This window comes from Passer domesticus, chromosome 6 (genome assembly GCF_036417665.1).
Source record: "Passer domesticus isolate bPasDom1 chromosome 6, bPasDom1.hap1, whole genome shotgun sequence".
NCBI lineage: Eukaryota > Metazoa > Chordata > Aves > Passeriformes > Passeridae > Passer > Passer domesticus.
Window position 1 is genome coordinate 43,163,277 of NC_087479.1, and position 5,827 is coordinate 43,169,103.

General features: G+C 40.4%; 1 long non-coding RNA gene across 1 annotated transcript; it reads left to right on the top strand.

The window, feature by feature from the left end:
• The first annotated feature begins 283 nt into the window (after window positions 1-283).
• LOC135302375 (uncharacterized) lies at window positions 284-4,999 on the top strand. Its single transcript, XR_010364007.1, has 3 exons — window positions 284-378; window positions 4,062-4,206; window positions 4,905-4,999. It is a non-coding gene; the product is annotated as an uncharacterized LOC135302375 (long non-coding RNA).
• Window positions 5,000-5,827: the final 828 nt, after the last annotated feature.

The following is a 5,827-nucleotide window of genomic DNA, read 5'->3' on the forward strand; positions in this document are numbered from 1 at the left end:
AAGTGTATTTTTCTTTGTCATTTTATTATTTTAATCTGTTACATGGTTAGAATTTAATACCAAAGGGCAGCATGTTATAAGTTTTTGTATTTAAAGTGACACTTCAGTTGGGGTTTTTTCCCTAAGTTAATTTATTGCTGGTGAAAAGCAGCAGCAACAGAGATTACAAGTGAAGTCTTACCCACTTACTCCTCTTTACTAGTAAGATCCAGATGAGTAATTGAAAATTCAAGCGACAGAACTCTCAACTCATCTAAACAGTCATCCATTATTTCCAGCACAGGACAATGCAGTGAACAATGGATTGGGAAAGGAATTTCCAGAAGCCTGCTTAGCATTCATGAAAGAAGGTTAAATTGAGGTGCTCATGTTGTGCAAGTGAGTAGTGGCTTTCTTTTGTTACCTTGTGTGCCTTCCATGTTGTTTTCTTCCCAGGTAAGACTTCTGGAAGAGCAGAGTTTATGCCACATGTGCCTTTAAGAGTAGGAACTGGAGGATGAATACCAGTGAGGTAGATTGACAAAAGAGGTCTGGTTATTCATCACAACATGAGATTCAGATGGTACAAAAATCTGCACAGCTCACCCTGTGCATACCAAAAACTTCCTTAGCCAGGTAACTGCAAGTAAGGGTAAGTTTCTAGCAGGGTCCTCAGGGTAATTTCTTGCCCACGTGCAGTTTAACACTGTGGGAAATTACCTCAAAGTAGCATAAAAAGGTACAAATAATACAAGAATTTCACGGAATCACAGCATATCCTGAGTTGGAAGGGACCAATAAGGATCATTGAGTCCAGCTCCTTGCCTTGCACAGGACCAGAATCCCACATGTGCCTGAGAGCATTGTTCAAATGCTTCTGAACTCTGTCAGGTTTGGTGCTGTGACCACTTCCCTGGGGAGCCTGTTCCCATGCCCAGCCACCCTCTGGGTGAAGAACCTTTTTCTAATATCCAACCAAAACCTGCCCTAACTGAGCTTCAGGCCATTCCCTCGGGTCCTGTCACTGGGCACCACCAGAAAAGAGAGATGAGCGTCTGCCCCTCCTCTTCCTCTCACAAGCAAGTTGCAGACTGCAATGAGGTCTCCCCTCAGTCTCCTCCAGGCTGAACAGAGCAAGTGACCTCAGCTGCTCCTCACAAGGTTTCCCCTCAAGGCCCCTTGCCATCTTTGTTGCCCTCCTTTGGACACTCTCTAGCAGCTCAACAGGTCACTGTGGTGACCAAAACTGCACACAGACCTGATGTGAGGCCGCATCAGCTCAGAGCAGAGCAGAGCAGAGCAGAAGAAGGCAGTCATTAAAACTAGAGAAAGGTGTGGATGGCTTGGTAAGCTGAAATCTGGCCGACTCCTCAACACGGTCAAACCTGTTGTTACATGTATGTGAGTATGGGTTAAGGAAATGTATAAAGCTACACCTGCATAGTGTAGCCTGACCTTGAAAACAGTGGCACTAGAAGGAGCAGGACAGGCCTCTGGAAGTTAACCAGGGAGGCAAACTTCCCTGTGATGGTGTGATTAAAAAAGATACCCTAATTCTTGGACTCATTACCAGATTAGGAGATGGGTTTATTACTTTTGTGCTGTCAGTGATAGACTTTCTTACAGAAGAACAGTCCACAGTCCAGAAAGGGTGACACTTATGTCTTCACGAGCAATTAAAAGATGGAAAAATATTTCTTGATTCTGAAAATATTTAATTTCATCATTTTAGTGTTTTGTTTCTTTTACAATGGTAGGACTTAGCCATTGGAAGAGCACTTTATGATTTTGTAATTCTACACATGTAGAAAATTTTAAAATCAAATCTGGATGTTTTACCTCTAAAACCTTGCTCTACTTCAATGGGGAATTAATTAAAGAAATCATTACTACGATTTGTACTGCTCAAACAAGTGTCAGTAATGGCCATTTGTGGCTCTGCAATTAAGGGAAACTGCTGATTTTCCTCAAGATTAAAGAACTACTGAAAAGGTAAGAGGATGCAAGTGGAATTGAAAAGAGAGAGAACATATACAAGTTTAAATGGATTTTTTTTTTGCCATTAGATTTAAAATTAACTAATTGATCTTCTTTATTCTTCACTGCAAGGTTATTAACATATTTCTATTTTAGCTAATATTTTGCCAACCTGTTCATGTGAATTTTTCATTCTTTTGTCTAGGTATTCTGTTAAATTGATCCCTGGCCTCTGGGGATTTTTCTTCTCCCTTTTGAAATATTTCTCAGTAACTTTCCAGTATTGAAATTCCCAGAAACTAATGAAACATTCCATGCGCATCCCTATTCAATGGCATAATGCCTCCAGTTATGCAAACTAAAATTGCTGAGTTGATGACTCTAATTAGCTGTTAAACAGTCCACTTCAGTTCTTTTTGTAATTTTCATGTTCTACTCCTGCTGTTTCTTATACCCTCAGTTTTCTCTAAAATATGTACTGTTATCCACTTATTCCTGAATAACTGTATACAGTCTTTAATCAAATTGACATCATGCACCAAAATTGCATCCATTCTATTTCAACAAATACAACCATTAACCATTTGCTGAAAATACATTTCTGCCCACCCAGCCCAAGTCTAATGGTTGCTTGGCAGTGTTTGATATAATGAAGAATGGCAAAACTAAAGCAAGCTTCCAAAATTCTCATGTAATTCTTGAACTGCTCCAGGACTACTTTGATCCACTGCCACTATCTTAAGTCAGGGTAGGGTGATTCCTCCTGGTACAAGATAAAGACACTTTGTGTACAATATTTTAGACATTTCTCCCTCACAGCAAACAAATAAAAACCATGCAGTAAGAAAGGAACAGCCTAAGTCTTAGGAGCGGCAGCTGAGGAAACTGGGACTGCTTAGCTTGGAGAAAAAGCTCAGAGGAAGCCTACTAACTCTCTACAACTACCTGAAAGGTGGTTGTAGTGAGATGTGTCAGTCTCTTTTGCAAACTAGCAGGTGAGTTATAGGATGAGGAGAAATAGCCTCATGTTGTGCTAGGGAGGTTTATATTGAATTAAGAGAAAATTCTTCACCAAAAGGGTGATCAAACAGCCTGTTTAGGGAAGTAGTTGAGTCACCATCCCTGGAAATATTTGAAAGACATGTAGACATGGCACTTCGGGTTTTGTTGTGGCAATGGTAGGTTTATAGTTGGACTTGATCATCTTAGGTGTCTTTACCACCTTAATGATTCCATGATCCCGTGTTCTGTGATTCTGTGCTTCCATGTTGTCTGCTTCTATGAAGTGAGCTATTTGTGACAATCTTTCTGTACTCTGAATGTCAGTCCATTCTATACACAACTACACTGCCTTCCTCTCACAAAATAGTTTGCCACAGCTGTTCAATCACAGATTTACACTGCAAGCCAGAAAAACATATCAGCACATTTAGATACACAATTTGTTTTGTAGCTGTCAATGGAAATGACATGTAAACATGGAAAATTAAGTGCCTGGATTTCTGGATCAGAGCCTAAAGAACAACATGCACAAAGCCTCTCCTCCATGACTGTGCTTTTACTTGACACACACTAACTTAATACAGGCACCTGGACACCTGGGGATGTCACTTCCTCTACACAGAGTAAATGTAAATCCAACAGATTTACTGAAAGAAGACTTCCTTTCTGCTTGCTTATCCTACTTGTAAAGGATCTTAAAAAAAATCTTTAAAATATGTGGCTGACAGAGTTTGAAATACTTATGGCTTCCAAACCAAAAATGAGCAGGAGGACTGTCTGACCTTCAGCCACCTTGCTTTCTCCAGGGATTCTGCTGGGGTAAAAGATGCTTATTCAGCTTCTGGGGAATGCTGGCCAGCTGAGAGTAGGATTGCCTACCTGAATAGGAAGGCATCTTAAGAATCCAGGAGGAAGAGCCTTAAGGATTGCATGTCCTATGGTAGCAGACATCACCATTAAGGAAAAGCCAGGGATGAGCTGCTGCTATATAGTTTTTCTCAGCTGGTTTCTTCTGGACCCAGAACATCTGAGACAGTCACTTGCTCTGCAAACACCAGAGTAACACTGAGCCAGCATTTTAAATGTCTGTGTTTTGGTTCTAGGAGATCAGAGATGCAGGCTGGGGAGACAATGCAAATCTTTCTGAGGATCTATTTGAAACCAGGACTACACTCAAAGCACTGATGAGCCAAAGGATTTTATCTGAGGCATTTTCTTCCTTGCAGAGTCGTACAGAATCTGTACCTGGTAAGGGAGAGGTGTTTTAGGTTCAAATTTACTGAAACCAGGACAAGAGGTAATTTTGTGACCTGCTCGGAGATCTTACCTCTTTCTCATTGTCCCCTGACTTAATTGTTTCCAATCTTTACTCTAAAAGTTCCAGCAAAGTTGCTGGCAGTTACCCCTGAGTAAAAAGTGATGTGGATGTGTATGCAGATCTTTTTTTCTGTTCTTCCTTTCCAGAATTCTTTGAGCTTGGGCAGACTGACTGAGATTTGTAAAGTAAAGGACTAATTGCTTCATGCCACATCTGTTTATAATCCCTAATTTAAGGTTTCTTCACAGGAACTAAATTTTTAACCTGAAAATGAAAATAGATAAATAAAGCTGTTATTTAATGAACACCTGGCAAGCACCTGGTGAAAAGATGAGGTATCAAAAATACCTATTTATTCTTATTCAGTTAAATTGAGGAGAAGAACATACTCTTCTGCTATAGTACAATATTTCCCAAAATCTACTTCTACCCAAATGTTTATGCAGAGTAAATTATACACCCTGATAATAGACCCTACTTTCCAGTTTTCACAGAAAATAGTTCATCTCCTTCTCTCTGTGCAGGTGATCTTAACAGGATTGTGGCAATCCCCAGCATTTTATCACCTTTAACATATCCTGAAAATACTTCTCTGTACTTTTCAAACCCTTTTTCTTTTCCTAATCAGGGATGTGTTTCTGATGAGAATTATGAACTCTCCTGCTGAGAGTGTGAGCATACACGATGGTGCTAAGCAACTGAACACATGCAGAAATGGTCAAGACAGCATGTAATTGGAAGTGCGTGCATCACTTACAAGATTTTGCTGCGAGGTACTGTTCAGTGGTTTTTCCTGGCACTTAAAATATCCAGTTATAATAATAAGCTTTTTATAATATGAAATCATTCAATTGTTCCTAAGATTTACTGGGAAAGCTTTAGGCTGCAGCTAATGAGTTGCTTCTGGCCCAAAAATCACATTTTTAAATTAGCTGACTGAACTAAGATATTCATATTGTTGTTTCTGATTTTTTTATGCTGCCTATTTACTGCTGGAATAAAAGTGTTCTCTTGAATCTAACAACACCTCCATGCCCTGCTGCTTGCTGTTACCAAGTGTAGTTGTGAAGAAGTTAATTATGTCCCTCTTTTGACCAGTTCCATGCCTACAGAGTTCTGCATTCTCTCATTTGTGGACAGAAGTGTGTAGCCTTTCCCTGGATTGCTCTCTGTCCCATCCTGTGCCCCTGGGGAGGGTCTGAAGTGATTTATGTGCCATAGCAGCACACAGTAGTGAGGCACAGAGCATTCACACCTAGAAAAATCATTAGCTGTCCATACCCATGCAAGGGTCAGCCTTGCCTGGTTCTGCCTGTCAACTTTGCTGTCTTTCACTTAGAAGAGAAGTGAGCTCTGGAGTTAAGAACCTTTTGCAGATTATAATCTGCCTCCAGGCACAGAGCCTACCAATTCAAGATTCTACACAAATCAAGAATATCAGCAGGTCTGAGCAGCCTGGAGAGACCTTGGGCAGGGAATCCAGCATTTCAGTGAGGTCATTTGTACCCATGATGGATAGTGGGCATAAAATCAGAGGCTTCTGAAAACCTC